Source organism: Micromys minutus (assembly GCF_963924665.1).
Source record: "Micromys minutus genome assembly, chromosome: 32".
Taxonomy (NCBI): Eukaryota; Metazoa; Chordata; class Mammalia; order Rodentia; family Muridae; genus Micromys; species Micromys minutus.
The window spans coordinates 21,655,184-21,664,754 of NC_137967.1; positions in this window are offsets into that span (position 1 = coordinate 21,655,184).

Sequence of the window (9,571 nt, forward strand, 5' to 3'; positions counted from 1 at the left end):
TGACCATGAGTGTGTCCAACCCCCTGAGAGTTGTGACTCACCTTTCCATCACCCACACTTCTACTGGAAGGATGGAGAAGTCCTCCCAGCTCTGCAAGGCAGCCATGACAGAGGCCCGTCATGAACCCCACATGAACCCCATGGACTCCAGGGCAACTGTCATAAAGCATCCCCAATCACTGCTCCCAGAGAGGTGTCCTGTGACACTTCAGTGTCCTCATCTTCTGGTGAAAAACTTGGAAAGCATTGTGCACACTCGCCAAGAGGGCTCCAGCTCACCCACATGAACGTTAGCACTCCCCTCCCCTTCCCTAACGTGTCCTCCAGGTCCTATCTGCCTTCATCCTTGCCTCAGCCTAGTTCCTGGGAAGCTCCGCTGGTGCCAGTGACCAGGCACAACTGAGAACACAGAAGGGACAGGGAAAAGGACAGCTGTCCTGTGATGGCTCGTTGTAGATACCTACGCAGCAGGGTCTGGGTACCCAGCTGGTGGCTAAATGCCAGCATCAATGAGGCTGGGAAAGATGCTATTAGACTGAGGTGTATACTGGAGCTGGTTGACCGGCTGCATCCAAGATGGAGAAGGCCTGATGGGAAAGAGACTGGAGGTCTAGGAAAATGACTCTGTCGATAATATGCTTTTGCTGTGAAACATGAAGACCCGAGTTCAGACCCCTAGGACCCTGGTATTTTATTTATCTTGTACATTGTCACAGTGATAGAAAAGTAACTAATGCGAGGGGGCTGGAGGGACGGCTCAGTGGTTAGAGCACTGACTGCTCTTCCAGGGGTCCTGAGTTCAAATCACAGCAACCACATGGTGGCTCACGACCATCTGTATGGAGTTCCATGCCCTCTTCCGGTGCGCATGAAGAGAGTACACTCATATACATAAAATAAATAAATATTGTTTAAAAACTTGAGCAAGCCTGAGCATGTGGTTCTTTTTTTTTTTTTTATAATAAATAAAAAAATATATTTATTTATTATATAGGAGCACATTGTTACTCTCTTCAGACGCTCCAGAAGAGGGCATCAGATCCCATTACAGATGGTTGTGAGCCACCATGTGGTTGCTGGGATTTGAACTCAGGACCTCTGGAAGAGCAGTCAGTGCTCTTAAGGCTCATAGGATAAATCAGGAAGGGTTTGTAGACTTAGGTTGGAGGAGCCCTGGACAAGCCAGTAGGTGACAAAGGTGGAAGCTTAGAGGACCAGAATGCCGATGCAAATGCAGATTCCAAAAGGGAACAGGGTTCTGTTGGGAACACGTGGTGCTCAAACATACATGCAGGCAAACATACGCATACAATAATACAAACGTAAAAATCTAATTTTTTTTCTAGTCAGCGTTTCTCTGTGTAGCTCTGGCTGTATGAACTTGCTCTGTGGACCACACTGGCTTTGAACTCACAGAGATCTGCCTGCCTCTCCATCTCAGTTACTGGGTGGTCCTGGGCTATATAAGAAGCAGCTGAGAAGTCTTACCTGCTGTCCTGCTGTCCTGTGGGTCACAGCCCTGGAGCCAGCCACCATCTCTTACATGATGGGAAAAGATTTATCAGTCAGGGCTACAAAGAGAAGCCCCAACTCCAAAAAAAAAAAAAAAAAAAAAAAAAAAAAAAAAAAAAAAGGAGGAAGAGGAGGGATGGTGATGAAGATGAGGAGGAAGAGGAGAAGGGGAAGAAGAGGACAAGGAGAGAGAAGAGGAGGAGGAGGAGGAGGATGGGGAGAGAGAAGAGGAGGAGGAGGAAGAAGAGGAGGAAGAGGAAGGAGGATCAAGCAAGCCAAGCCATCTATGCATCCGTGGGGAACAAGCCTACTAGTAAGCATTTCTTCTTCATAACCCTTGCTTCTGTCCCTGGCTCCATATTCTTGTCCTTAACTCCCTCAGTCACAGTGTGTGATCATCAGGACAGGCAAGTCACACTTTCCTCTTGTACATTGATTCTGGTCGCAGTGTTTAGCACAGTAGAAAGCAAGCTGGGAGCAAAGGTGACAGACTATTCAACTGAACAGAAGAAATCCCAAGAGAGTGTAGCATTCGGGCTACATCAGACAGACTCCCACTGGGATCTGGATCAGAAAGCAGAAGGACGTGGCAAGTGTGCCGTCTGGAAAGAAAAGGAGCACAAACAAATGATGTGGGCTGGGCGTCATTATGTATCCCTTTAATGCCAACACGGTGGGAGGCACAGGTAGGCCAATCTCCATGTGTTTGAGGCCAAGCATGCTGGTCAGACATGATAGGAACCTGGGGTTCAGATACCCTGACTCACTCCTGGGCCTGTGAGGTGCTCTATTTCAGGACTTTTCCAGGGCAGACTATTTCTATTCACCCTGGAGAGATGGCACCGCTAGTCCAGAGGAAGAATTTCACTGACATGAAGCTTGGTAAGCCGATAAGTTTTGGGGGTTACTTCCAGGAGTGTGAATGATTCAAACAGCTGCAGCATCCAACCGCTCACTCCAGAATGAAGAACTCACCGCATCCCTGGTGTCTTAGTTAAGGTTTCATTGCTGTGAAGAGACATCATGACCAAAGCAACTCTTATGAAGGACAACATTTAATTGGAGCTGGCTCATAGTTTCAGAGGTTCAGTCCATTATCATCATGGCAGGAAACATCCAGGTAGCCATGGTGCTGGAGGCCAAGAGTTCAACATCTTGATCTGAAGGTAGCAAGGAGGAAACTGTGTCACACTGGCTAGACCTGAGCATGCATACGAGACCCCGAAGCCCTGCATCCACAGTTACATACTTCCTCTAACAAGGCCACACCTCCTCCGATAAGGCCATGCCCACTCCAACAGGCCACACCTCCTAATAGTGGCACTCTTCAGGGGCTGAGCATTCCAACACATGAGTCTATGGGGGTCGATTCTATTTAAACCACCCCAACCTGTCTTCACGGTGCAACATGCAGGCAGATCCACTCGAAGAGCCTATCTCGTCCGTCTCTCATTATTTGTTCATGGCTTGTGTTCCCTAGGTTTTTACACAACCTTAGATGTTTCCCAACCTACTTTAATAATGGCTCTCAAACACTTCACCCACCAGAGGTAGTAGAAAAGAAAGATTAATAGAAAACAGGAGTTGTGGACCTGTTTAGAAATAGTTCTTTGGGGAGATCCCAATCTTCATTGTTAGCCGTCCAGTCCTCTAGCAAACACCAAACACAAATCAGAAGTGGCATCCAGTCCACTGGGCAATCCCCGCTCAGGAATCTGCAACAGCAGTTGGAGCCAGAAGAAACCGAGAGGCTCTGCCAATTGGCCTGAGTCTGCAGAAACGTCGAGAAGCTTCCAGGAGATTACAAGACGTTCTTTGGCAAGTTACTCTCCACCAAGTCATGACAAGCAGAGATCAGCAACACAATGTAAGGCAAACCAATGCCAGAGCCTCTTCCCTCTGTCTGTGAGGTCATGTTTATATTCTTTCTAAACACTGGGCATCCTCTCATGTGTGTGCCCCAGCAAAACATCCCTCGACATAACTGAGTTTCCAAAGAAACCAGAAGTTTCGATTTCATCCTAGGGGGAGGAGTCTGCCTTGTGAGTGTTCTGATTCATGTTTCTCATGAGCTCTTTTTAAAGGACTTATTTTTAAATTTATAAGAGTTTTGCTGGTGTGTATGTGCACTATGTGCAAGTGTGGTGTCTCTGGTCAGAGGGTATAACTGGATCGGCTGGGACAGGGATTATAGGTGGTTGTGAGCCACTATGTTGGTTTTGGGAACCAAGCCTGAGTCCTCTGCAAGAGTAACAAGTGTTATTAACCAATGAGCCACCCCTCTAGCCCCTAAACTCTTTTATAAAATACTTATTGTTGGGTGGTGGTGGTACACACCTTTAGTCCCAGCACTAGAGAGGTGGAGACAGGTAGATCTCTGTGAGTTCAAGGTCAGCCTGGTCTACAGACTGAGTTCTGGGACAGCCAGGGTGTGTGTGTGTGTGTGTGTGTGTGTGTGTGTGTGTGTGTGTTTATGTGCAGCAGAGTTGCAGTTACCTGTGGAGGCCAGAAGAGGGAGGGTAGATCCCCTGGAACTGGAATTATAGGTGGTTGTGAACTTTCTGACATAGACTTTGGGAATCAAACTTGGGTTTTCTTGGAGAGCAGTTCATGCTCTTAACGGCTTGGCCTTCTCTCTAGCCCCCCAGGTTCGTCCTGGGAGCCGCCCTGCTCCCTCCACGAGCACGTTTGGTCCTAGGAAACAGCTACAGGATAGTAGGTGTGTGGCTTGGCTGATGTCTTCAGGAGCACAGCAGGAGAGAAGGTCCTTAGATCCGTTCCATTAAGTCACAGTGGAGACAGTAGCAGGCTGAATAATAGCCCCAGACGTCCACTCTACAGTCTTCAGAACCTGAGGATGTTCCCAAGTGTGACCCCAGAAGAATCGGTAGATGTTTCCAGTTTAAAATTTTGGGGATAAGGAAAAAAAAGCAACCATCCAGGTGGACCAGATAGATGTACCATCACCAGGGACCTTTTAGTTAATAGAAGGTCACAAAGAAACTCCGTGAAGTGGAAGAGGCTGGAGTCAGAGGAGTTGGAAATGAAAGCTTCTGGAAACTTGGAAACAGATTCCCTCCCTTCCCCCCAAATCTCTGGGAGCACAACCCAGCTAACATCACGGTTTAATATGGAATAACGTCCATCCTGCTTTAAGCTGGAAGGTTTGTGGAAAACAGACTTTTGGAAGGTTTCTGATGTGAGTTTTCAGACATGTGTCTCATTCGGAACTGAAAGCACATAGCTTTTTATTGCCCTGTGTCCAGCTGTCTTTTACACACACTCAGAATACCTGAGGGAAACATTCTTTCCAGAAAGAATCCCTAATCACTCTCCCAGCCTCCCGTGTGTCTATCACATGACTTGGATCCCGGTAAGGTCCTAAGTTCCAAACATACACCTTGCAGAAGGGGCCCCGATGGGATCCATCTGTGAGATAACGGAGTATCAGAACAAGAAGACACTTGACACCAGTGACATTGCTTCCCAGTAAGACAAACTGGGATGTCAAAGATCAGCTGTGTTTTGGGGTGCTAGAGATGAAACATTTTGCTCTGCATTTGAACAACATCCCAGCTTCTCATTAGAGAATTCTAGGCAGGGGCTCTACCACTGAGCCACGCCCCCAGCCCCTCACTGGGGGATTCTAGGCAGGGGCTCTACCACTGAGCCACGCCCCCAGCCCCTCACTGGGGGATTCTAGGCAGGGGCTCTACCATTGAGCTACAGCCTGAGCTCTTTCCTTTAGACCCAAGCAAATCTGCCATTCCTCACTCCCCCCTTCAAGCCTTGATGGACATCACTCACCCTGTCCCTCGGGCACTTTTCTGCTGTACTCATTCATTCTTGCTAAGACAGAGCTAGCTGAACCTTGTTCCCATACATCGCAGGCCTCATTTCTGCCTTTCCTCACTGTGAGACCTTGGGTAAGCTGCTGCAACTCTCTCAGCATCAGTTTCCTCTTCAGTGAAGCGGCTGCTGGTGGATTTAAGGAAACTGCAGGGGGCATTCTGGCACAGGTCCTGGTTCAGGACCCTCTAACCCTGGCCACCTCCCACTCCTCTCTTTCCTCTCCAGATTTTCTAAATGTGGCCTGTGCACCTTGACTCGGTTTACCAGCTCTACTCACTCCACACTGGGCTGATTAAACCCCCATGCTTTCTACCCTGCCTCAGACCTCACCAAATTTCTCCCAGCAAGGTCCCAGCTCAGATGCTTTCTTACAAAAGCTTCTCACTGCCCTCGCAGCCTTTAATCCCAGCACTTGGGAGGCAGAAGCAGATGGATCTCTGGTCTACAGAGTGAGATCCAGGACAGCCAGGGCTACACAGAGAAACCCTGTGACAGACAGACAGACAGGCGGGCAGACAGATAGACAGGGGGAGAGATTCTCATGTAGCCCAGGTTGAAGGCTCTCCTTGGTTTCCTGCCTCCACCTTCCTAGTGCTGGGATTACACACGTGGTAATTTGAATAGATATGGCCTCCACAGCCTCCAGTGTTTGAATGCTTGGCTCATAGGGAATAGCACTATTAGGAGGCGTGGTCTTATAGAAGGAGGCGTGGTCTTATAGAAGGAGGCGTGGTCTTATAGAAGGAGGCGTGGTCTTATAGAAGGAGGCGTGGTCTTATAGAAGGAGGCGTGGTCTTATAGAGAAAGTGGGTTACTGTGGAGCCCTGGCTTTGAGACCTTAAATGCTCTAGCTACACCTAGTGTGAAACAAATCCAGTCTTCTCCTGCTGCCTGTGGATCAGTATGTAGGACTCTCAGCTCCTTCAGCACTATGTCTACCTGCACGCTGCCATGCTTCCTGCCATGATGATAATGGACTGAGCCTCTGACACTGTGAACCAAACCACAATTAAACATTTTTTTTCTTTATAAGAATTGTCTTGGTCATGGTATGTCTTCACAGCAATGAAACCCTAAGACAACAAGCTCACACTACAATGACTGGTTTTATGTGGTGTTGGTGCTTCATGCATATGAACCCAGCCTTCTACCACCTGAGATGCTGTCACAACCCCCTGTGAAGCTTAGGCTGGCCTGAAACTCTGGCCTCTGCCTTCAGAGTTGTGGGATTGCAGGTGTGTGCTAATGGTTCCATCCTAAAGTGTATCTAGACTTTCATGCCAGACTTTTCCTTATTAGCATGGCATCTTGGAAACACGCTTGCCTCCTGGGTTTCCGTCTACTCTTCTGGTATCTCCTCTGCCTTCATCTCTTTCATCCATGCGCTGTTTAAATGTTGGAGATACCTCAAGGCACTGTTTCTGTTACTCCCTGGGCAGCCTGTGCTAGCCCTGGCTTGCTGAAAAGTCCCAAATCCACTTCTCTGGCAGTTTCCTTTTCTGTGACCCCAGACCTCTCTCTCCCATTTTCTCTGCATTTGACATGCCCTTCTCCCCCACCTCCACTCAGATCTGCTTTCCTGCCCTCTACATTCTAGACTGACAGGCACTGGCTTTGAACTCTGGCTTCCTGTTGGGCTCAGCTTGTGGCTACAGGAGATGGTGGGGCCTGGAGGGTAAGGTTAGTGTGCTCACTGGTCTTTTCGTGATGCTCTCAGGCACTCTGTGTGCCTGTGTCACCCGTGCACCTTCCCTGTCCCTAACCAGGTCACTCCAAGGTCCTCTTGTGCCTTCTCACTGGCTGGGTCCGTCATCTGGTACCAGATTTCCAACACTCCAGACCACTTCCCCTGCCCAAGTCCCTGATTTCCAACCTCCGATGTCACAGGAAGTCGCTGATATCACAGTAGTCTACAAGGAATGCTTGGAAATATAAATCAGGAACTGGAGAAGATTAAGAACATTGACCTGGAAGAATACAGTTCCCAGCATCCATTGTGTGACCCGCGATTGCCTGTTCTGGGTATCCAAAGCCCCCTTCTGGCCTTGGCAGGTATTACACATACACTTTGACCATACATACACACAAAACACACACACACACACACATACACACACACACACACACACACACACACACACACAAACATATATATATCAGCTGACATCAACTGCTGGCCTGTTCTTTTTAAATTTCTTCCAAAGCAGGTCTTTGCTCTTAAATACCAAGCCTCCTTAGTGTGGCCATTAGTGGCTCTTATACTTGGTCCCCTGAAGGTCTCTCTGCTCCCCCACTCCATACAGGAATCACGTCTTCTGTTTCTGTTCATCTTTTGTCTCACTCTAAAAAAGCCACTGCCTCACAGGTCTGTACACATTAATTTTTGTTGTACTCATTCCATAGAATCCACCTCACGAACACACACACACACACACACACACACACACAGACACACACACACACACAGACACACACACACCTCCTGTTCCATGCATGATTCTGAGAAAGTGACCTGTTTTATTTAGGAAACTCCATCAACCTTGGCTCCCCCTGGCTAGGCAAATTAGAGTCCTCCTCTTTTGCAGTCTCACAATGTTGTACGAAAAAGAAGCATTTGTGGCTGGTGAGTGGGGTGTGGCAATCAGAGAGAGTCTGTTGGCTGGTATATGGGCATGGTACTAGAAACCTATGGTTGCTAGGTAGGAGCTTGGCTAATGGAGGCTCACGGTTGATAGGTGGGGCGTGGTTCTAGACAACTATGGCTGATAGACAGGGCGGAACTAGTAGCTGCTCTTGGCTAATGGGTAGGGCATGGTACCAGAAGCCTATGGCTTTTAGATAGGGTCGCGGCTGGTGGATGCTCTGGTGAGCACTGAGTGTGGTTAGTGCTCACTAGTGTCCTGCCGTCTGTTTCCTGTCGGAGCTGCCATTAACCCTTTCCTCCTGTACCCAAACTTCCCACGGGAGGACTGTTCAGGCAGAATTTCAAAATTTTATGGCAATTTTTACAGAAATCACAGAGAAGGGACATCAAGGGATGCTGATGAACCAGGGGTGAGAAGGGCAGTGGGTAATGGGTCCGATGCACAACTGGACGAGAAAATGCAAAAGTAATAATAACTTAGGAAAGCAGAAGGCTATGAGGGTGGCAGGGTCACCTAAGGTCGCAAGGAGTGGGCAGCACTCCCTGTTCCCCAGGGATGTCTTTTTGGGCAGGAGACATTAACAGTAAGAAAATGCAGGTGGCCTACCAACAGATGTATGGCCCACAAAGTTAAAAATGCCCACCCAGCCCCCCGCCCCCCTCCCCTTCACCCCCGCCCCCCAACAGGCAGAGATGTGGCAGCATTTGCTGGCTTGTAGCATTGGTCCTCTGGGACCCTCGGTCTCCTCTTCGAGGGTCCTGCCCAGATTGGCTGGCACTGAGGGCAAAATAAACCTAGACTAGAGGATTTTCGTTAACCCTTCTAGAATATTGTCAGGGGAGGTCAACTGGACTCCCTTGGATTCTCAGTCTCATCCACTAAGTCGGTTCTCAAGGCTGAGTGAGTCAGTGCTGCCCTCTCAGAAGGGAAAGTCTGTCAACGCCCCTTCCCCTAAGACATGCACCCTCCCGTGTCCCCCCTCCCCAAACACACTATATACACGCACAGGCTCCTCCCTCCAAGGCGTGGCTAGGCTCTCAGAGGTAGTGGAGGGCGAGTAGGGCGCTGGAATGTCAGAGGTGGGTTCAAGATGTGTCTCCTCTGGCTGAGCCTGGGGGACAGAAACTCCAAACATCCCTTCTCCCTCTCCAAGCCTCTGAGTGGATAAATCAGGTAAGGTGCATGCCCTTCCCCGGCCCCCGCAACACCCCCTTATTCCTTCCCCTGGGGACGGCAAGGGAGCTCCCTGAGGGTTGGGGGGCAGGGGTAAGGGCGGTGATGGGTGGGTCCTGGGATGGCACAGCCCTTCCTCTGAGGTACCTAGGGAGATGTTCTAAGACCTGGGACACAAGTGGAGGTTTGTGGCTTGAGGGAGGGGACATGAGAAGACAGAATCAGGCTAGGTGTCCAGGGAGACAGAGAAGTAATGTCTGGTGGGTGGGCATCTGGCCAGGGGTTTCGGGTGTAACTCACAAAGGAAGGGGTGCCGTTGGGAAGGGAGGGAGAGGGATGGGATTCCAGGGGGAAAGAGAGGCTGATCCCAGGAAGAAGTCTGATGAGGA